Source organism: Triturus cristatus, chromosome 4_2 (assembly GCF_964204655.1).
Source record: "Triturus cristatus chromosome 4_2, aTriCri1.1, whole genome shotgun sequence".
Lineage (NCBI taxonomy): Eukaryota > Metazoa > Chordata > Amphibia > Caudata > Salamandridae > Triturus > Triturus cristatus.
This window is the reverse complement of record NC_140586.1, coordinates 552,772,645-552,795,161: the sequence shown is the minus strand read 5'-3', so window position 1 is coordinate 552,795,161 and position 22,517 is coordinate 552,772,645. Positions and strand designations below refer to the sequence as shown.

The window sequence follows — 22,517 nt, the reverse complement described above, 5'->3', positions numbered from 1 at the left end:
GGTTTGAAAGGAAACAAATTGTGAAACGAATAGATGAGACTTCTCAAGTCACACATACACCCAGAAGGGTAATCTGGTGAAGAATCGGAATTTGCCTAGTATCATGACGGCAAGTTCCAATTTTATTAAGAACACGGAGGTGAGGATTATGCTTATTATCTCTCTTCGCTTTATTATTACAAAAACACAGCAGCCAGAGAGATCTCACAGAAATCAATGAACCATAAAATACAGAAAAAACTACAACTCCCTACAACCAGGGAGGCATTCAGGTACGTAGTCCATCAACTGTTTCCATTAACCACAATACAAAGTCCTATGTCTGTCTCCCCCCTTACTCTTTCTTCGCGCAAGTCACGCCACTCCATCACTGGTCCCGTTTAGATCCATCATTCCCTGAAAGAACCAAAACCGAGCTAAGTGTTCGGTAATATCGCCAGAATATGCGATACAGCAGCAAACATAGTACAAGAACTTTAATACAGGCAAGCAAAAAGACTGAGCATTACCACCAATAAGAAAACTGGTTACTTACTACCATACGGGTGGGTTCACACCATAGTGCCTCGGGAAGGATAATCCTCGCCTCCGTGTCCTTAATAGAATTGGAACTTACCATCATGATACTAGGCAAATTCCGATTCTATGTCAGGACCGGAGGCTTCGGATTATGCTAGTCCAAAGCTTACTTACCACTAACCGTGCGACATTCAATACCATTTTAAAATAAAACCTCTTGAAAGTAGAGTCCGAAGACCAGTCCGCTGCATGCATTAAATCCTCCAGACGCGCTCCCAGCGCAAAAGCCTTTGAGGCCATAGCGCCTCTTGTAGAGTGGGCACCAAACTGCTTAGTGTCAATTCCAGCCTCTTGCATAACCCACCGTACCCACCTAGCTATGCTGGGAGAAGAGACCGCCTTGTGTGGTTTCCTGAGAGCTATCAAGAGTTGTTGCTCGCCCAGAGGGCAGAGTTCCTGAGTTAAATCCTCGTACGCCTTCAGACATTCCACAACACAATTTCAGAGAGTCCCGAAAAGCTGGGTCCGAAATCGATCTTGTATGAGATTTAGTCCGGCTACCTATCGTAAAAACAAACCCGTCCGGGGAAAAAAGTCCACGCCGAGATGTTCAAAGCGCGAACATCTGAAACTCTCCTGCAGGAGCACAAAAGCATAGAAAGCTTGGAAGATAATTCTTTCAAAGACATATCTATTGGGTTGAATTCCAAAAAAGAGGGACACAATGGGGCTATTTCCGTTCTCAGGGGAGCGGGAGGTCCAGCAGAAGTAGATGCCCCTAGGGTATACAAGCTCAAAAAGGTAGTTTCCGCTGTTCCTCAAAGTGGAAAGAGGGGAGAAGAGTCAGGTGAAAGGCTAGAACCAATTGTATCCACTTTGTATTGGAAATTGGTAATCCATTTGTCGGATAATAATGCCCTCACACACCCTTGCAGGTGTCATGCTTCATCATATGGGCTAGCTCCTCGTCGGGCCGGCGGTGCAATGCCCGACGGGCTCCCTTTATAAGGGGCACTTTGTCGGAGATCTTCAATCCGACAGCCGTATGGTGAAGTGCGGGTGAGGGGGCCTAAGTGGTGTAGATGTGACTATGTGATATAAAACAGGGTTAAAGTGCCAGCTGGGAATCAATTTTATTCTTGGGGCCTTCTTCCCTGATTAAAAACGTGAAAAAGTGGCACTCAACGGAGTATAATGTCTCATGTGTGAGTGAACTAAAAGATGGTCAACATGTTTCTCGCTATGAGTGTGTGTACTCGCGATTCTTCAGGACCTAAGAAAAAAAACACTATCTACAAAACAGTAAAACTAATAATAACAGTATTCTGAACTGGGTCGTGTCACACCAGATGATGACTACTATTGAAGTACCTGTCAGTGTCTGGTATTACCTGTAAAGGAAATGATGCCAGTTAGAGTAGAACACCGTTGACACATTGGTACAGAAAAATATAGCCAATAGGTGACTCTTCAACCATGCTAAAGGTAAAAACTGTGGTGGTTTCCTAAAGCCAAAAGAAATATTTTTAGCAACTCAACAAATACATTCGTGATGTGTCCCAAAGGTGAACTAGAAGTGGCTATTCACCTGTGTGGACGATTTAAAAATGCAGTAGGGAATACGCGGGAACGGACTTACCCTATTCGGTAACAGTTTAGACAGCAGCAGTACTCGGTGGGTGTACATGGAGCTAGAATCTCTCATAAAGTAGAACTGCGCACGAGACCAAAGAATGATATGGGTAAAACAACAATTAAGAGCAGGCACTAAGTAAGGCAGTACAGTTGTGGTCTAATGTATTAATGTAATGGCAAGCTTATCCTTTAGATGTAGGAAATATATATACATTGAGGTGACAATGGAGATATAAAGGCAGTCAACCTATAAAGTGTATCGATTGCATCACATAGATAAATACATAAATAAATAAATAAAGAAACAACACAATTCCAAGGTTGTAGGCATAAAGTGTTGTGACTTGATGTCCGTGGATAAGGAGAGTAAACTGCGTGAAAGGCAGTCTGCTGGAGAGCCTTCATGTTTATATGTGGTCTGAGCTGTGCGTGCAGTCATCCTATGCAGAGGATTATTGGATGGGTGGAGGCCGGTGTTACAAAAGCCCGGGGGCATGTCCTGTAAACCCCTACCATGATAAGCGGAAGGAGCTAAGCCGCCGCAAGTTAGTAAGAACGGTCACCGAAGGAGACCGATCGGTGCGACTGGGATGAATAAGAGTATATTCAAAAAGAAGCGTCAGTTACCAGTCGAGGACCTAAGTGTGCCTGGCGTTCCCAAGTTAACTACTAGGGGGAATAAGAGGGGAAAGCAGGTCCCTGAAAAGGTGAACCTTAAAGTTAGCGGCAATGTGATAGAGCGTAAATCTACTTACATTGCGTGCCGCTCATGTCCGCCGTATTGACCTACCCTCTCCACCGAGTCCGGAAGGTGACTCGTGCCTCAGGGAGGTGTGCTTAAAAAGAGGAAGTCGAAGTCCGGTGACTATGGGCGGGGGTGGAGGTGGAGGTGGGACTGTGGTAGAATGGCGGCCATCATAGATTGGTGTGTGATCTCAGCCAGTAGACCAGGAAAGATTGTAAATGTGGCGGCCATCTTAAAACGGAGGGTTGAACACTAACTTCATAGTCACAGTAGCGTATTAGCTGGGAAAACCAGTAGACAGATGGCTATTTTTGAAGCACTCAGTGTGAGTTTTGATGGTACCACTCGGAGGGCAATGTGGGTGGTATATATCGTGTCTGGGAATGTATGCCAATATACTGTAGTGAAGGTCTCATGTTGGGACTGAAGTCTCAACCAACAGGGGGGGTCATGCTCCTGGTATAGTGTAGAATTGCTCAGGTTCTGATCGAGCTCCACGGGATATCGTCGTTGAGTCCCCCAGTATCAGAGGATAAACGGTGTATCCATCTCTGTTCCCTTGCGAAAAGGCTCGATTTAGTAAGAAGGGGATTGGCTTCTAAAATAAGCCATTTCACCGAGTCCGGTGAGTGTCTCTTCTCGTGAAAATGAGCATAAAGTTTGGTGTTATTTTTGTGGCACCGGAAACTGCTGAGATGCTCAGAAATGCGCAGTTTGATGGGGCGTGTTGTCATCCCCACGTAGTAGAGACCGCAAGGACAGATAAGTAGGTAAATACAGTTTGGTGTGTTACAATTTGTGTGGGTTCTCAATTCCCAAACAAAAGTGCTATTCAGTGTGACTGTCCGATGTACTGAAGTGAAGGTGCAAGCACTGCATGTGCCACAAGGGTGGTGTCCCTTCACAGGTGGTAGTTGCCAGAGTGTGCGTTGTAGGGACTTGATCTCGGGTTTAGGCCTTGTGCGTATGAGCATATCCTTAATGTTCTTAGATCGCTTGTATGCAAAGCATCTATTGGGTTGCCAGGAAAGAAACAGATTCAGCCGGTCACGTTCCAAAGAGGAACGTGACTGGATGAAATTGCGGATCTGATCGCGTTAATGGAGCGATACGCTAAACCTTCCGACGTCGAATCGGCAAAGAAGTTCAAGAGGGGGGGGGGGGAACGACTCCTGCGACCACGGGATCGAGACTCCGTCGAAGACACCAACGAACCCATCGTGCCTACGCAGACCGGTAGGGCTTCGTGGTGCTATCTGCCCAAGCCTTTGACAGTAGGGCCTAAGCCTGTCCCGAAAGACCCGGCAACGACCACCATCGCCTGAAAGCCGCCACACCATTAGTCGGAGCGTAACTTGTGTGACTAGATGAGGATCTGAGACCGGGTTCAGAAGAAGCTGAGGATACAGGGAGGGGGGGAGAGGGGTGGAGGAAGGATTGGAGAATACCAGGAAAGTTCCAGAAGAACCGGAAATCAAACTGGAGACCTCCGAAGGGGAGTTACCAGGGTTACCGCTGCACTCTGCCGGCGGATCTGAGCCGCTGCCCTCGTTATCATTGAAAACTGTGGAAACGCATAGCCTCGTTCCGCACTCCAGTCTTGAAGGAAGGCATCCATGGCAAGAGCCATCGGATCCTGTCTCCAACTGAAGAACCTCGGAACCTGGTTGTCCAGGTGTGAGGCAAAGAGATCCGCTGAAACCGGTCCCCAAAGATTGTTCAACTACCAGAAAATCAGAGGGTCCAGCTTCCACAGGCGCGAATCGTAGAGATGTCTCAAGTGCCAGTCCGCGACCAGATTGTTCTAGCCCGGGAGATACTCTGCCGTCACCAATATATGGTGATCCAGGCAGAAGCCACAAAAGTCTTTCGCTAGATTGGCCAACGCCCGGGAACGGGGGCCTCCCAACCGATTGACATACCGAACTGCGGAGATGTTGTCCATTTTCAATAGGACGCAAGACTGCACTCTGTCCTTGGTCCAACAGCGCACCGCGAAAGAACCCGCTAGTAGTTCTAAACAAATGATATGAAAATCCTGCTTGTCTAGAGACCAAACTCCTCCGGTGGAAAAATCCCCGCACTGAGCGCCCCAGCACGATCTGCTGGCGTCGGACTCGATGACCAAATCTGGAACAGAGCCGAAAATTGCACGACCGTTCGTTCCACGCTTCCATATGGGATAACCACCATGCAATCTAGTCCCTGGCCTCCGCTGAAAGAGGAACCGCATGATCGTACGACCGACCTCTCCTGAAATGATATGCCTTGAGATGCTGAAGGGCACGATAGTGCAAGGGTCCTGGAAAGATCGCTTGGATCGAAGACGACAGAAGGCCCACGAGTCTGGCCAAGTGTCGCAAAGAGGTAGTCGGCCTGGAAACAGTCCGGCATAGCTAGTGGCGAATCTTCGCCATCTTCCGCGACGGAAGACTCAGAGTCGCTTGAACGGAGTCCACCACAAACCCAAGGACTGTGACCGACTGGGAAGGTTTGAGTATCAACTTCACCGCGTTGATAAAACCCAGATCCTGCAAAAGGGACACCGTCTGTTGGAGTGGCCGCAACAGGGTTTGGGGACACGAGCCATAAGAAGAAGGGCGTCTAAATAGACGATCATGCGAATGCCCCGCGCTGGAAGGAACTCCACTGCAGGGTGCAGCACCTTGGTGAAGCACCATGGAGCCGAGGAAAGTCTAAATGGAAGGGCGGTGAACTCGTACACCAGGCCCTTCCAACAAAACTGTAGGAACCGCCAGATCGGCATCCTTCAAATCCAAGCGCGCCATCCAATCGGATGGCAGCAGAACATCGCCCAGCAGATGGATACCTTCCATCTTGAAATGGCGGTACACTAATCAAAGCGTTGAATTCCTTGAGGTTGATAACGGGTCGACGACCCCCGTCGGCTTTGTCCACCAGAAATATATTGCTGAGAAAACCGTGGGGGTGAAAAGTTGAGCGACAAATGGCTCCTTTGCGGAGCAACTCAGAGACCTCCTTGTCGATCAACTGTGCTTCCTGTGGGTTGAAAACTAGCGGACGAGGCCGCGTCTCTTGTCGAGGGTTGTCTAAAAAAAAATCTACATGAAAACCCTGAACGGTTTGGAGAACCCATGCATCGGAGGTTAACGCTGCCCAAGCGCTTTGAAAGCACGCCAGTCGCCCCCCTATGCGACTCTGTTCTGCGTGAAGGACACTTACCGTTTGAACCTCCGCCGCCAGAGTTGGACTTGAAACCTCCACGGCCTCTGAAATGCTGTCCTCTCGTTGGATAGAAGTTGTTGTAGTTCGCGGTTGAATTATATTGACCGCGGCCAGAGCCTTGTCCCATTGGGGGGTTTTGTGGAATCCGCAGCCGGACGAGCGGCCCCTGCCTCGACCGGCCCCGCGGAAAACCCGCTGGGTAAAAACCCTTTTAATACTGGATTGGGCCTTGTCCAATGAAGTATACGTAGAGACAAATTTCCCTAGTTCTTTAATGAATGGTTCACCAAACAGGCCCCCTTGAGCCACTGCCCCTGCCTCAGCAGAAGAAGCCAGGTCCCCAAGCTTGGGATATAATTTAATCAACAACGAGCGGCGACGCTCGGTTGAAAGAGCGCAATTCGCGTTGACCATAAAAATGATGGCCCGCTGGGCCCAGTTTGCTAGGACTTCTGGTGAAATGGCCGAACCTGACACTTTAGCCTCCTCCGCCATGTCCAAGATTTTGGCCATTGGGCCGATGGCGTCGAGGAGCTTGTCCTGATAGGACCGCCAGGACCTATCTATACCCTTCCTAGGGTCCTTTACATATTTCGCCAAAAAAGTGGCCATTTTAGGCACCAACTCCGGCGTAAACGCAATCTTATCGGCCAGAGAGGGTCTCGGACACTCTGCTCTCAACTCCACGCCTCCTTCTCAAGAGGCTTGCGGAGGCGATTCGCAAAAATGCGGGCAACCTTATCACCCGGCACCCAGGCCAACGACCGGGGATGCATAGTATCATCGGGGTTAAGCATATCCGCATCTTCCTCAGGTGCCGCCGAAGAGGGGGTAGGTGTTGGACGCCAGGGATGAGAGGACCCTGCCTCTTCGTCGGTATCCCCTTGAGTGTCGTTATCCGTGGCAGGGGACGGAGGATCCGGAATATCCTGGGGAGCTCCCTCTGATGGAGGGACAGGGACGGCGGATGCCGCTTTAGCTAAAAACGCGTCTTAAGGCGCACAAAGGTGTCCACACCGTCCCCTGTTTTGGGGGGGGGGGGGGGGCTCCTCATGACTATCACCGGGAGCCGGCGCGGCCAACCTGTTGCACTCCTGAACTATCCTGTCGGAGAGGCGCTGCTCCATAGGACCAACCACTTCGTTAACCACTCTATAAATTGAAGAATCTACAGCGTTAAAGAAGTCTTCGTCGTAAGGTAGGTACTCTTGGACCTCCTCCTCATAATACTCTGCCTGATCAGTCATAGTGACAAGGTAAGTAACAAGAGCGGTAATACCACTACTCAATGAGCCTGGGAAGTGCACATCCCACAGAAACACACATGCAGGTAACTGGGAGCAGGCCTGAGGCTGCACAGAATTTAGGAAGCCCAAAGGACCACAGATCGGTCTGCACCAAACCAGCAACGTGCTTTAACCCTCACGGAAAAGAACCTGACCGGGTGACTGCCTCCCAGCGAGTCCGTCACAGCAGTTTTAATGCCCAGAGATATTTGCTCGCTAAAAGCGTGAGGAAATATAGGCCAAACAAGGTGCAAAATACAGCGCTATCAAGCGCGTTCACCGCGGGTGAAAAACCCGCAATACGGACCCCCGCCGGGGCTTTCATGCAAATATGAGGCAGAAATACAATCCGATTCACGGACGTTCAGGTGAGGCAGAACGGGGGACAAGGCTCGGCGTTCGTTCCTCTCGTGGCGCGCTCCTCATCTGAGGAGCCGCGGCGCGAGAGCAACGAGACGAGCGAGTCCCTCTAGCGGCCGCAGCTGGCGCCGCACCAGCAGGGGAGCCGGCCGCGTAAGGAGCGACGAGCGTTCCCGCGGCCGGCTTGGGGCTCTGAAAGAAAAATAGCAAGCGTTCAGCATCCACAAAACACAGCGCTGCAATATGAATGACGACTTTACAGAAAACGAGAGAAATTGCACAAGTTACAGCTGACAGTATACAGAAAACAAATAGATTACTTAACTGGCTGCGAAGGGAGGAGACAGACATAGGACTTTGTATTGTGGTTAATGGAAACAGTTGATGGACTACGTACCTGAATGCCTCCCTGGTTGTAGGGAGTTGTAGTTTTTTCTGTATTTTATGGTTCATTAATTTCTGAGAGATCTCTGGCTGCTGTGTTTTTGTAATAATAAAGCGAAGAGGGATAATAAGCATAATCCGAAGCCTCCGGTCCGGACATAGAATTGACATTTTGGATTATACAACATTTGTTTTGAAAGGTAAAAGCATAAAAACAATTTGGGAGTTAGATATTGCACTTTTAACAAATCTACATATAGAGTTAGACCCCAATAGTAGGGAGCGAGTGTTGGTAATGGACGATAGAGAACAAACTAGTGCTCATTATCAAAGAAATTCCCTTAAATTGTGGGCAAATCTACTGGGAAATATTTTGATATTTAAACACAAAATATTGTTAACATGGAATGCTCAACCTAAAGTTCCTGGACTGTGGAACGCTCCTATGCTAGGGAGGAAGTGTCCAAGGAATTGCAAATACTTGTGGATATATAAGCACCCAAATGGGTTTCTACTTTTGTAACAGACATAGTAACATTGAATGAAGATTACGGACCTGGGAACTTTTTTGTGATAGGATGCATAATGTTAAGGGGGGGGTGGTTTAGCGCACTATCTAATGTAGTTAAGAAGTCCATACTACACAATTGGAATATCTTGAATAAAGGACAGCTGACCCTTGAGAAACCACTGTCTTGAATTTGAAAGACACTCTGATCCACACCAGACCCCCTGTTACAAATACACCAAGACCCAACACCCTCTGGAACTTACTCAATGTCCAGAGCCACTACCCTTGCGGTTCCTCTGCTGCTTGCGCACCAACACAAGTGACCAAAAGTATAGACATAGGCACCTCTAAACCCTGGGTCTTACAAGAATACACTAACTGCAACAGCGAGAGGGTGGTCTACCTCATTACTTGCCCTTGTGGCTTAAGATATGTGGGGATGACCACTAGAAAGGTGCGCACAAGGATCCTTGAACACAAAAGCACAATCAGGTGTGCTAAACTGATCACAAAATTTACAAGACTTTTTTTTTTTTTACATGAAACACGGCGCAGACTCGCTCAGTTGGACCGTTCTTGACAAACCCAATCTCACTGCAATCACTCCAGGATTGACTGTCCAACTTCTCAGGCTAGAGCAGAGATGGGTGTACAGGCTGGACACTGCAAACATGAGGCTTAATGATGATATCCTGTGGTTGGCGCTCTCCTGAGACCCACCACACACCCGTGTCATGAGTCAGTGCCACATTCTAGGTGAGCACAGTCAAGTCTCCCTGGTTGCTAGGCGTCTGTAGCTAGACTGAGTCTTTTCCGTCTTTTATGCCCTTTCCTGGTGAAGCCCACCACGGGGCTTCAGGGTTCCTCTTTTTCCTTTCCTCCCTTTCCACCTCCGATGGTCCTGCCTTTGCCCATCCCCACCTCCCTGTTGAACGCCCGCTGTACTTTGCAGGCCACACGGGAACCCATGTAGTGATACATTCTTTCACACCTGTGGGCCCACTCAGGCTCCCACGGCAGGACCAGCGCTGCCCACTTTGCCTGCCAGATCCTTCTACACGCCCCTTGAATATGCGGAGCACTATAGGGATCAATTGAGTTCCAAAATACACCTTGGCACTCCGGGCAGAGAATACCTCTGCATGCTCCCATCTTAAGTTCGCCGTCATGACGGCGCTCAGAGTTCCCTTCGGCACTATCGGCGAGTTGTGGTTCTAAAGGGTTTTCCAGAACTACAACTCCCACCGCCACACCACTTCCGGTTCCAGCCGTGGGAGCTCCAGGTGCGCATCATTGGCTCGGCTTGACACTAATGAGCCACTGTACTTAAGGCGGATGCTTGCGCTTCACCTTCATCCTGCCCCTGGACGTGCATCATTAGGTTCTGGACCCCACCGCTTGTGGTAAGTGATAGTTCCTTTGCTCCCTTGCCCACACCTTGGCATGTTGCTCATTAGTATCTGCCGTTTCGATGCTGTATCTTGGCCCGCACCTCGACATTGTGCTAATTAGCATCTGCAGGTTCTATGCTGCATCTTGGCCCGCTCCCTCCGCCTGCCAGCACGCCTCCAGGCTTATGGCCCTTCGACGCTTATCCCAGTTCATCCGAGCAGACCCCGCGACTGGCGGTCTCCCCCGCACGCTCTCCCTCAGTACTTTGTCCCATGTTGGCAATTCTACCAGGCACTAGCTGACAGCATTCCTGCCCGCCCCCTCTCCCACAGCAAATAGGCCGTTCAGCACACCGGAGCACATCTCGCCTGTTTAATACGGACACATCCTCTTTGGCATTTCCTCATACTTTCCCACAAGGGGAACTTAGACCGTGCTTGGTCTCTCAATCTCCCCTCTCTTAGCTGCTACGGCTCTCCAATCGCTGACAGCAGGTCACCTGACAGCAGATGGCCCACATCCTTACGCACCATCTTCGTTGGGTCTCCCACCCTGTATACCTTACTAAGCTCTGGCTTTTGATGACATGAGAGTTTGTTTGGTTCCAACAGCAGATGACATCCTGCAAAAACTGTTCTTTTATCCCTAGCCACCCCTTTTCCTGGCGCAGATACTTTGAACCATGACGTCTTGCAGAAACTGACCTTTTATCCCCAGCCCCACCCTTTTTTTCTGGCGCTGACACTTTGAACCATGATGTGCTTTTTCCCTCCCTTGGGATTTCTTAACTCCTAATGCTACAAACCATCTGTCAGATTTTGGCGTACTGCACAAACCAAAATTGGTTAGTCACTCATCTCATGACCTTACACATTGATCTAAAATGGGAATGGGTCTCAAAGTAGTACTGAATGGGGAGTATTTTTGTAATTTGCACTCGCGCTTCATTGTTTGCCTGATTTATTGTTAAATAATGGTTCACAATTCTTTATATGATGTTCTTTGTCTCTATCACAGGTTGTGCGTTGAACATACTCAACAGGCTAAAAATGTACTGGTTCAGTATCATACCATTATTTGTTGCACATGTTTTTCTATTGTTTTTTCACGTACCTCACATTTTTCTATTGCAGTTAGCTACATCATTGACCCTGAAGAAAGCCGTGACACCTTTAATGGTCTGTTGGCAGAAACATGTTGGTCTTGATACAACACAGAAGCCTCAAATGTCGGCACCTGTATTATCAGCAAAATTCCAGTTTTTAATCCTGACACCGGGTAGCTGAATTAAAGTTGCAGCATAGCTAACCCTGCAGTTAGTTTTAAATCACTCACATTATAGCACTGCATGATCTCACAACACACCAGGCTCACATAGGGTTTTAGTACACCCGCTGACCTCGAAAAACATTGCTGAGCTCCTCTCTCGTAGCGAAGGGGTTGTAGCCTGCGTAGAGACTAGGGGCCTCATGTAGGTAGCCAAACACCGGTCGGTAACGGCCGATTTTCGGTAATTATACCGTTACCGACCGGTATTTTGGCTTTTGAGATGTAGGGGGCTCATTTCTGTATTCGGTAATTTACCGAATCGGTAATTTTACCGATTCGGTAAATTCCGAATAAAGAAATGAGATGTAGGGGGAGTGTGTGGGTGTTGTTTGGAGTCTGTATTTACCACCAACTAATAGTTGGTGGTAAATAATGAATGGATGTGTTTAAGCATTTTAAAGCGCTTAGAAGTGTGCAATGTGGCAGACATACATGCCCTTAGGGCATGTATGTGTGCCACATGTGCACACATGGCCGAATCAGGGGTGCAACAGGGTGTCAATGTGACACCCTGCCACCCTTGCATGTGTTCCCCTCATTACCGAATCGGTATTTACCGATTCGGTAATGAGGCATACCTTCCCATCAATGGGAAGGTATGCCTCATTACCGAATCGGTAAATACCGATTCGGTAATTACCGAATTTTACCGAATCGGTAATATTTACCGACTCATTACCTACATAGCATTTACCACTTCATAAATACCGAATCGGTATGATTCGGTATTTATGAAGTGGTAAATGCAAGCCCACCTACATGAGGCCCCAGGTCTCCAACGTGAGAAGGCACCCACCCCTGTGATGAAGCATGACACCTCTGGTGTGTGAGGGGAGAAGTCCAAAAAAAAGGAATCCATTGTTGCGCGGAAAAGTACACTCAGCCCTCCGAACCACCCTCTCTTACCATTACGGACCCGGGAACTTTTTTGTGATAGGATTAATGAGTGGGGAGCCGGTTCACACTGGTCCTTAAATCTCCTCGAGCCCCTTTTGTGTGACTAACTGAATATTATGCATTGCCATTAACATTGGAATATAATTAAGGACAAATTTCCACCACCTACAATTAAAGAAACGCAGTCTATTGTAAAGAATGACAGAGTTCTCAACGACAAGTTACTAACCTTCGGTAACGCCTTATGTGTTAGAGATTATATAGCTGCAGAGTCCTTACATTAAAATTATCCCCAGGCATCAGACTGGATTCGGAAGTTTTTCGCAAGTGGTAACCCTGGATGGCGATTGGCTCCACGTGACGTCATCGGTGCCACAAGTGATGTGCGTGGACCCTCTATAGGCACCACCTCAGAGCGCTGATGTCAGTTACTTTTCACAGCAGGAGCATGAAACCACGAAAAACACTGACCACTGGTAAGGAAATCCAGGGCCCGAAAGGGGAAACATGTTTCTAGAAATCCATTTGCAGAGAGGGGCAGATGGGTGGGCTGGTAAGAAATCCGTGGCTACATCGAGTCTCAATCAGATAAGGCGGTCTCTAAGATAAGTAACTTGTTCATGGATACCCAAGCAATACCTCCCCAGTGGTGGGTCTGTGAAACTACTTCAAGCCAAATAGTCCTGCAGACCGGAATGGGCAAGGTGCTCATTCCGATGGAGTCTGTCCAGGCAGTAGTGTTTCGTGAACATGTGCAAGGAAACCTACGCTGCTTATGGCAGATTTTCAGGACCGGGATTTTGCGTGCTAACACAGTGGTTGCAGCCTTGGCTCTGGTGGAATGAGCACGCAAAACATCAGGGGTTTGCTTCTTGACCAGTGCATAGCAGATTTTGATGCAGAGCACGAACCACTGGCAGATGGTAAATTTCTGCACATCCTTTCCTCTTCTTCGTTCCCAAAAACTCCATGAAGCGGTGGTTGTCTACCTCGAACTCCCTCATGCAGTCTAGTTAGATGGACAACGCTGACCGTGCAGATGAGGGATGTGCTGGAGCGTAAACAGTAGGCAAAGTGGTGGATTGACCAACAGGAAAGTGAGTGACTACTTTTGGCAGAAAGGAAGCTCTAGTGCCTAGAACCAATTTGTCTAGGTAGATGTTCAGGTATGGAAGATTGAATGACAAAGCCTGAGCAGATGTCATTGCCAACAGGAAGGCAGTCTTGGTGGTACGGAGCCTAAGAGGACAATTGTGCAAGGGCTGAAATGGAGAGCACAATCGGAATGTCAGGACAAGATAAAGGTACCATTAAGGCATGATAAAGGGAGAAGGAGGAAACATATGTTGCAAACCTTTCAAGAACCTATTTACAATAGGGGATTGCTTGTCAGGCAACCGCAGAAAGGCTGAGATAGCAGAAAGATAACCCTTTAAGGTGCCCAGAGCACAGCACTGCTGGGCAAGGGAAAGAATAAAAGAGACGAACCTGAGAATAGGGAGTAGACAGGTGGTCAACCTGCTTTGCTGTACACCATGCCACAAACTTGCACCAACGGCAGGCATATACCGTTTTGGTGGAGGGACGCCTGGCTGCCAGAACAACATTGCAGATTTTGGGTGGAAGGTCGAAGACTCCACTGTTGCCACTCAAACTTTAGGCAAGAAGGCAGAGCCCTCTCCTGCTGCCGAGGCAGAAGATCCTCCCAAAGGGGCAGCCTGATAAGAGGACTGATGGCCATGCTCAACAACTCGGGATATTAAACCCTCTGAGCTCAGTCTGGAGCCACAAGGATGACCTGGACCCGGTGACTTCTGATCTTCTTGAGAACTCTGGACAGGAGTGACATTGGCTGAAAGGTGTATAGGAAGCCTGAGCTCGGTTTAAGACGACGAGTTTCCGAGCGAGAACCGCCTTGGAAACTCCAGTGCACAGAACCGCTGACATTGCATGTTCTGAGGTGGCGAATGGATCTAACCAATGCTCTTATCACTGCAGAAAGAGATCTTGCACCATCTCTCGATTAAGACACCATTCGTGATCTGCTAGACATCTTCAGCTGAGTTTGTCCACCATGGCGTGCAGAGAGCCTACCAGGTGCTGAACCACCAGGGAAATAACCCGATGTTCCAACCTTGTCCAGAGATGCAGGTGGCAAAGGACCCACGACCCCATCCCACCCAGTTTGCTGCAGTACCACATTTTGATGGTGTAGTCCATGAACAACTGCACTAGCCTTCGCATGTTGCAGGGTAGAAAGGCTTCTAATGCCAGCCGGAGCGCATGGAGCTCCAGCAAGTTGATATGGAGTCTGGATTGTGCCATAGGCCCCTGATCTCCACCTCTCCCAGATAGTCACCCTATCCCAGTAGTGATGCATGTCTCACCACTGTTAGATCTGGTTGGGAAAAGGAGAGAGGTCTGCCGCTGACCCAATCACGGTTTGTTAACCACCACTGCGCCCACTGGAACTTCAGGTACCACTGAATAGCCTGCTTATGCCAGTGGGCATGCATCACCAGCAGGATACCATGAGACCCAGCAGCCTCAGAGTCAGTCTCACCAAAATCCAGGATAGAGACCAAAATATCTGCATCATAGCCTGAATGGCTTGGACACACCGTTCAGGAGGATTGGCTCGAAACTGCACCACGCCCAGAACAGCGCCAATGAAAGGGAGCTGTTGAGAGGGAGTCAGGTGAGACTTTGGCACATGGATAGCGAACCCCAGCAAATGCAGGAGGTCCGCCATAGTTTTGAGGTGGGAGACAACAGCCTGGTGCGAGACTGCCTTTAAATGCCAGTCAAGATAAGGGGGGGGGGGGGGGGGGGGTGAGAAAGACTGGTACCCCTGATCCCCGCAGATTAGCTGCAAACACCGCCATCACATTAGTGGACGCCTGAGTGGCGCTGGTAAGGCCAAAAGAGAACACAGCAGACAAAGTGCTCATGGCCCACTGGGAACTGCAGATAACACCTGTGGGTAGGAAGGGAATGTGGAAATCTGCGTCCTGCAAAATCCAGTCTTCCGGGTCTAGGGCAGACAAGATCCAAGCGAGTGTGAGCATTTTGAAATTCTCCTTCTTGAGGAGAAATTGAGAGGGCACAGGTCTAGGATAGGACAAAGGCCTCCATCCTTCTTGGACCCCAGAAAGTAGCAGGAATCGCAACCATGATCTACTACTGATGTTGGCACCCTCTCTGTGGCTCCCTAGGCCAAGAGAGCCATCACTTTCTGGAAAGGCAAATACAGATAGTCCTCCATCAGCCTGTCGCAAGCAGGTGGCATGGGTGGAGGGGTAGTTTCAAAGGGGAGAAAGTAGCCCTTCCGGACATTCTGCAAAACCCAATGGTCCAATGTAATAGACCGACAGTCATTTAGGTGATGGCAGATCCCTGCCACCCACTTGATGCCCATGACGTTAAGGGGCAGGTTATAAGGGCTTGGAGGCTGCGGCGTAGTGGACTGGCCCAACTTCTGGCTGCCCGATCCACAGGGCCTGTGGGTTATCGCTTCCTCAGCCAGAGACTGGGAGACTTGCGCACTGCTGTGGATGGGCGGGTGTTGTGTTTCGATTTAGATACCTGTACATAGGTTTCCCTGAATCATGTCCTTATATAGGCACAATTCACATTGCCCTTATTTAGGCATAGAATCTCAGTCCTTATTAAGGCATTAGCCATGCCAACCAAATACAGGCATGGTCACCTACATCCGTCCATCCCACGTCACAATGAGTTCTTAGAAACCAGACCCTTAAACCGAACGGGACTTTCCCTAGCTAGGATTATTGATTTTTCCAAGAACTCATATTATGCATGAACTACTATTCCTCAGGGGTTCATCCATGACGTCTTCCTCTGCCCGACTTTACGTCAATGCTAGCATTCCTAAGCACCTTCCAGGTATAAATATGCCTTCCCTTACCATAGCAAACCACGGCACGACTAGACTGCACGGTTCGCCACTGCAAGTTCGGAAGAGACCATATCCCGGCCTGATGCACTGACCAGAAGCGGTCATCCCTGCTTGCAAAGAATCCAGCTTCCACTGTTCTGACTCCCTTCGCGGGGTGTTAAGAGTTTGAGACCCAGATAGAGATTCCCACCTCGCTCATTCTAAAGGTATGGAGCCGACTAGAACCTAGAGGGACTATTGGCACACTAAACTTAGTATATACCATACTATAGAAAACAGCACCTACTTTTTATTTTAAAGGTTTTATATAGCGCTGGCTAGACCCGGAGGTATCAGAGCGCTTTATATGAGTATCAGACCATAATTGCAGGTTACATCGTTACAAAGGTTACACAGTTATTGGAGCCTGGCAACATGGTGACAAGTAAGGTTGCGACAAACCAGAAGGACATATACGTAAGGGAAAAAGCAGGCAAGGGGAGAGATTCAGGGGAGGGGGGTAGGAGCAGGAGAAGTAGACAGAGAATGGAGGAGGGAAAGAGGAGGGGCGGATGAGAGACACAGCATGGAAAGAGGAGGGGAGGGTGACGGCGACACAAACCGGTAGTCGAGTCAAAGCTGCGCCCAAAGTCCAGTAAGCTGTGATCCCAGGGGAAGTGGTATCATTTCCCCATCTCTGTTGCGAGAGGCTCCCTATACGCAGTGGACTCTCTCAGAGGGGTCTCTGAGACTCCAAGGCCTACATACTGGATCCTTCCCCAAAAAGGGGAGAGGGAGTGCTTTGGCAAGAGATGCCATACCATACCTCAACTGTGAGTGGCTCCCTAGACAATGTGGACTCTCTCAGCGGGTTCGCTGAGACTCCAGAGTATAAATATTGGATCTTTCCCCAACAAGGGGAGAAGGAGTGCTTGGTCAAAGGGCACAAAAGGACAGGGGGAAGATTCAGGTGAGAGGGGATAGGAGCAAAGGAAGTAAGACAAAGAAAGAAAGAGTGCTAAATGGGAACAGACAGATAGGAGACAAGGAAAAAGCAAAGTTACAGAAATATGATAACGGGGGGGGGGGGTGGGTATTGGGGCGAGACAGGGAGAAAAAAAAATGTGCCCAAAGTCCGGCTGGGTAGGTGACGGTCAGTGGATGAACCAAGGTTGATCTCCTCAATAGCTGAACAGAGCAGCTCCACCGGGCGTCAGACATAGTGCTCGGACTCCGTTGTCAGGATGGAGATCAGGAGTAATGGCGGCCACGTTAACGTCAGGCACATCCAATTGATCCTTCTATGGGTGAGGAGCCATTCGGGCTGGTAGCTCTCTCAAGGCCAGTGAGGTCTCCGTCCTCAATATGAGCTCCACATGGCCTTTCCTTCTTTCCCTCTCACTTACTTGTAGTGTGGGAAGTAGTGCCGGCTGCCCTGCGCCGCCAGCCCCCTCGTTTCACCTCTCATGGGCCGATGTCAGGGGTCTCCATCCGCGGTGTAGTTCTTGCCGCTCCAGAAGAGGGTGCTTTGATGTAGGCTCCCCTATGCGGCGGTGAGTCTCTTAGCTGCCGACACAGTCAGCGGGGATCTCTGCTCCTCCGGAGGTGGCGGCCGCCATTTTGAGGGCTCCGGGGGCGCGAGGGTGCACCTCAATCTGACCTGGTCTGGTGAGCCGCGTCCCTCCGAGGGGGTTTGCTGGAGTCGGAGATCGGAGTATGCCCTAATGGTCTCCTATGGGGCCGCCGCAGGGGCCGTATACCTTCTGGGGCTGCTCTGTCATTTCTCTCCTATGGCCACCATTTTGCGGGGCTCCGACCATCCGCTCCCGATGTCAAACTCTGATTTTGTGAGCCGCGGGGCTGAGCCCTAGCACCTCCGCTGGTCCGCCGCCACGTCCACCGAGTGCCGAGGATGGCGTCCAGTCAGTTGAAGCAGGATTGATGGTGCTGCTAGCTCCGTGATATTGGCGCGGACCGGGGGCCGAGGTGAGACGTCTACCCGTCTATGTCTCAGGCCTACGCTTACTACACTTAGGTTAGGTACACCAGGGTAGGACTATTTTAGAAGCATCAGACGAGTATTCACTTTTTAGCCTGTGTTATTTATGTATGTATATATGAATATATGTCATAGCTAAAAAGACAATGCTACTGCAGTATTATTTCTTCTTACTGCTTACGCTATGCATATTATATCTTGCTTACTGTCGAACGATTGTAACAGCTCACATCTCTTACACGAGAAACAAGACTGTTCAATAAACCTTTTTTTTTTAAATGCCCGTCTATCTATTTCTGTGTAACTCTGGAGAAACTAAGCATGCACGATTGACTGAGTGAAACGGTTTTCTCTTGTTTCCACGATTCTGAGACACGTTCCGATTCGAACGGAAACAAAGTGGTCATGATTATGCAGTTGTCAGAAACTAATCCCTTCTTGTTCATTCGAGAAGTTTCTAGTGACCTCTGAGTTAGCTGGCACACACAAGTAATTAAGTTTAATGTACTCGATAGGAGCATACGGACCTTAGTCCTATGCAAAAACGATAGTGTATATTATTTCAATGAGCAGAGCCTATAAGGGAAATAGGAACTATACTACATGGTGCCCAAAAGTTTGGTAAGGCACTAATTGAACGCTAGATACTGAAGTAACTCAGTCGTGCTTTTCTCAGAGACCCCTACTCAAAAAACTCCATAAGATGTCTGGAGTGGGTAGGGATAATATCCGCCATAGCTGAGTAGGACGAAAATCCTTTGTATTAGCGGTTTGGTTTATTCAACGTTTAAGGATACAGTGTTCCAAAATATGGTGCACCTTATCTTTATTTCCTTGAAACTTGTTCTACATTTTTCATTAAACAAAATGTCTGATACAGAGGCTACGGCTGATCCAGTCGCAACAGGTTTAAATACTACAGGTTTAAATGAAACCGATGAGGGTGTTATAAACATCCATCCAAATTTAAGGAGAGCCATCATTCTAAAACTTATAAAACATGGCCTAACACCAAGAGGTGGTAGAGCAGTTTTTGTGATGTGAGGCACATGAATCTTTTCAGACAGAGGTATTCTATTTGTGGATTACATTCCCAGAATCAAATCCAGTAACAAAAATGTTTCACTTCTTCAAAGAAGATGAACCACCTGAGGAATACATTCCCTTCGAGGATGTTAAAATTCCACTCACATACCAGGAGCATCAGCTCTGGTTTAAAGGTGCCCTAAAACATTACTATCACATTACCAGGCTCGGCCCACTAGGTAGACCAGGAGCAACATGGCCGATTTTAGAAGGCTACACACCTCATCCTGACATTGAAGCAATGTCAGACGATTAATTACTCACTCAACTAAAAGAGTTGATAAAAATCTACAGTTATTACAATATGTCATGTGGACTTTAACAGTCCAACCACCAATAACCATTCCAAATCAAACCCCTCATCAGGGGAATACACAAAAAATTACTCCACAGACTTTACACGCAGTCATGGGTAAAATGCCCACAAAAAGTGAACAAATTCCATTCTGGATAGCTCAATAAATTACTCAAATTGAAGCAGTATTTCCTAATACTAGCCCTTATGAGAAACACAGAATCCTAACAATCTGTTTACCAATGGGGATCACACCACATCTGGAAGACTGCACCACTTGCTTTGCTGCAATCTAGACTAAAACACGTGGCGTTCGGTCTATTGCGGTAATAACTGATGTCCTGAAATAAATTCAAAATGAAAAAATGAATACGGGGCAGAGCCAGTTCTGAACTTCGGTATAAAATTACTGAAAGACTTCTACCAGGTCTCAACAATAACATAATCTAATATTAAAGGGGAGGCAGCATCAGTGAATTTGATGCAACAGATCATCAACATGAACTACCCAGAATAATAGAAAAATCCTATGAAGAATTAGGCAGAGACAGTTTAGGTGGAAAACGAGTTAAACCACAACTGTCTGAGGGTCCTGAAAAAAGACTCAATTAAACACAATCCTACATCTTCTAAAAAAACAACATTCAAAAGAGAAACGTTTTCAATCCCGAGGTAGGTCTCCTCAAAAGGAGACCTCTGAAAGGAGGTATAACCTCAGGAATAGGGATAATTTGAAAAAAATCTGATCAAGATACCGATACACGTTCCTCTCATACCTTTCAGACATCCGAATGAAGAGGACGGTCAGATCACAAAGAAGAACGCATGAAGTCCAGAGACGATCAACAAGTTCAGAAAAACGAACCAAAACCTCAATTCATCAAGAAAAAAGGTAGCAGGTCTAAAGATCAGACATGCCGAAAATCCTGAGCACACAACTCAAGAATGGAGAATGGGCTCAGACAAGACAATGCTGGACAGTGCAGCAGAAGTAACAATAGCTCGCCAAAACCGGAGAGAACTTCTGGAGACAGTGGACTTGAATGAATACATCAGTTGAAACTGTAGACACCAGGGTTAGTTCTCCACAAAAACTATATGAAATAACACTCCGGTTGAAGGGAGACATACCAAGAAAAGTGAAAGCACTTTTGGGAAAAGATTTCAAGGGGTTATGATAGACAAACGATTGGCCACCAGAATTTGTCAGGGAGTGCCCACATGGCGAAGACCTCATTATGCCAGCCTTCTCCAGCCATGTTCCTATACATTTAAAATATACTTATGCCAGGAAATGGGCAGTAGCCCAGGCCCCAGCAATATACAAAAGTCATGTAGGATGGGAGGCCTCACCTCACCTCACCACAAAATCCAATTAAAATGTCAACCTACTGCACAAAGGCAGTACCCAATTAAGCAAGAAGCTAAAAAACAGGTCAGGGAGATCTTAGATCATAGGTCTTCAATCGGTGGGGCGCGCCCCCTGGGGGGCGCAGCATACCTCCAGGAGGGGGGGGGGGGGGGGGGGGGGGGGGATGGCGGGGCGCACACTTCACCTTCTATTGTTGCTTTCAGGCACCAGTCCTGTATCTCAGCCCGGGCGCTGCAGCTCCAGCTGCTGGGGGCTCGGCTGAGAGTGTCTGGAGTCACAGGTCTTTAAAGGCCAGAGGCGCAACGATTTCGGCGGTGGTGGGGAGTGAAAGGGGGTTAATTCTTCCAGCAATAGCAAGAGTGGAGATGCAGGGGCTCTAAGAAGGGGGGGAAAGGACAAAGCCTCATTAACGCGTAAATGGTCTTTTAAAGACCTGTGAAGTACTCGGGTGTGGCTGGCAGCTCCAAAACGGTCTGTGTGTGTGTGCCCGGAAGCTGTCTCAGCCGGGGCTGACACACCCTACGGGTGGGTTTGGGAGCCAGGGGGGGTGAGGGCGCTGAAGCCCTTTGAGCCCTATGGGCGTTGCGCACCTGATGTGAAGGCAATTGTATCCCCAGGTCTTAGTCAGACGCCCAGTGGTCGAAGTGGGCGGGATCGGAAGGACACAGCGTGCCCCTACTTCTTCAATTCCAGGGATTCGGTTCCCCTACTTTTTTATTCTGAAAATGCATCCCAGGACAAGAAATCACCATCGCCTTTAAATAAAGCTCAGCCTTTCCTGGCCTTCGAGGACGGGCGGCAGAGAAGTAACAGGACTCTGTCTTTTCCTTCTTGCTCAGAGAAGAAAAATACAGTGTCCACTTCTGCTCTGCCGCTTCAGATGCCCCCCCCCCACTTTCATTCTTTCCTCTCTTTCTGTCTAGCAGTTCTGCGCTTACTGAAAACGTGACTTCAAGATAGGGTTCTCACTCTCTTTCCTCTCCTTTCTTTTATTTGCTCCCCTGTGAAATGGATCCAAAAAGAAAATCATTTTTGCTGGATATGTCGTATTTTAATTCCAAAGTGCAGCATCTGGAATAAAAGGTTAAAAATATGAAAAATAATTAAATAAAGTAAGACAGAGTGGTAGCAAACTGGCCAGATTGATTTTACTCCCACCCAAGCACATTAGCGCTACTTTTACAGAGATTGCCAGTGAAGCGCTATTTTTGTTTTCTTGTCTTTGTTTTCCCTGGGCTTGCACCAATCCTGGAGGTACTGCAAAGTGCGGATTGGAAAACAAAATGTGTACTGGATCCAGGGATGTGGTCTTTTTACCATACTGCTTACGTTTTGTAAGGATATAAGCAATGGACATTGAAATGGGTTCATTCAGGGTCCTGTAGTTAGTCTTGTCTTTAAGTTTTGAGGCAAAAGAACTCACTGATTCCTGAATAGGGAGTGTAAAAGCGTTAAGGTAACCATGTTGTTCCTGCTTAAATTTCACATTGCTTGCTAAATTTTGCATTCCCTATGAGTGTTTGCTTTTTCCAGGATGTTGTTACTTTTTTTGTAGGCTGCATATTGCTCTCGTCTAATACGTCATTTAAATTGAACCGCATC

The 22,517-nt window shown here is 48.2% G+C and overlaps 1 protein-coding gene across 4 annotated transcripts in view; it reads right to left on the bottom strand.

The window, feature by feature from the left end:
- The window catches only part of BRDT (bromodomain testis associated), a 1,895,586-nt gene that overhangs the window by 1,841,747 nt on the left and 31,322 nt on the right, over positions 1-22,517 (bottom strand). The window contains exon 2 of one of the 4 annotated variants that reach the window (XM_085602175.1): positions 339-396. The exons of the other annotated variants lie outside the window; for them this stretch is intronic. The gene's annotated coding sequence lies outside the window, so the exon portion shown is untranslated. The remainder of the gene's footprint in view (positions 1-338; positions 397-22,517) is intronic. 4 annotated transcript variants of the gene reach the window in all.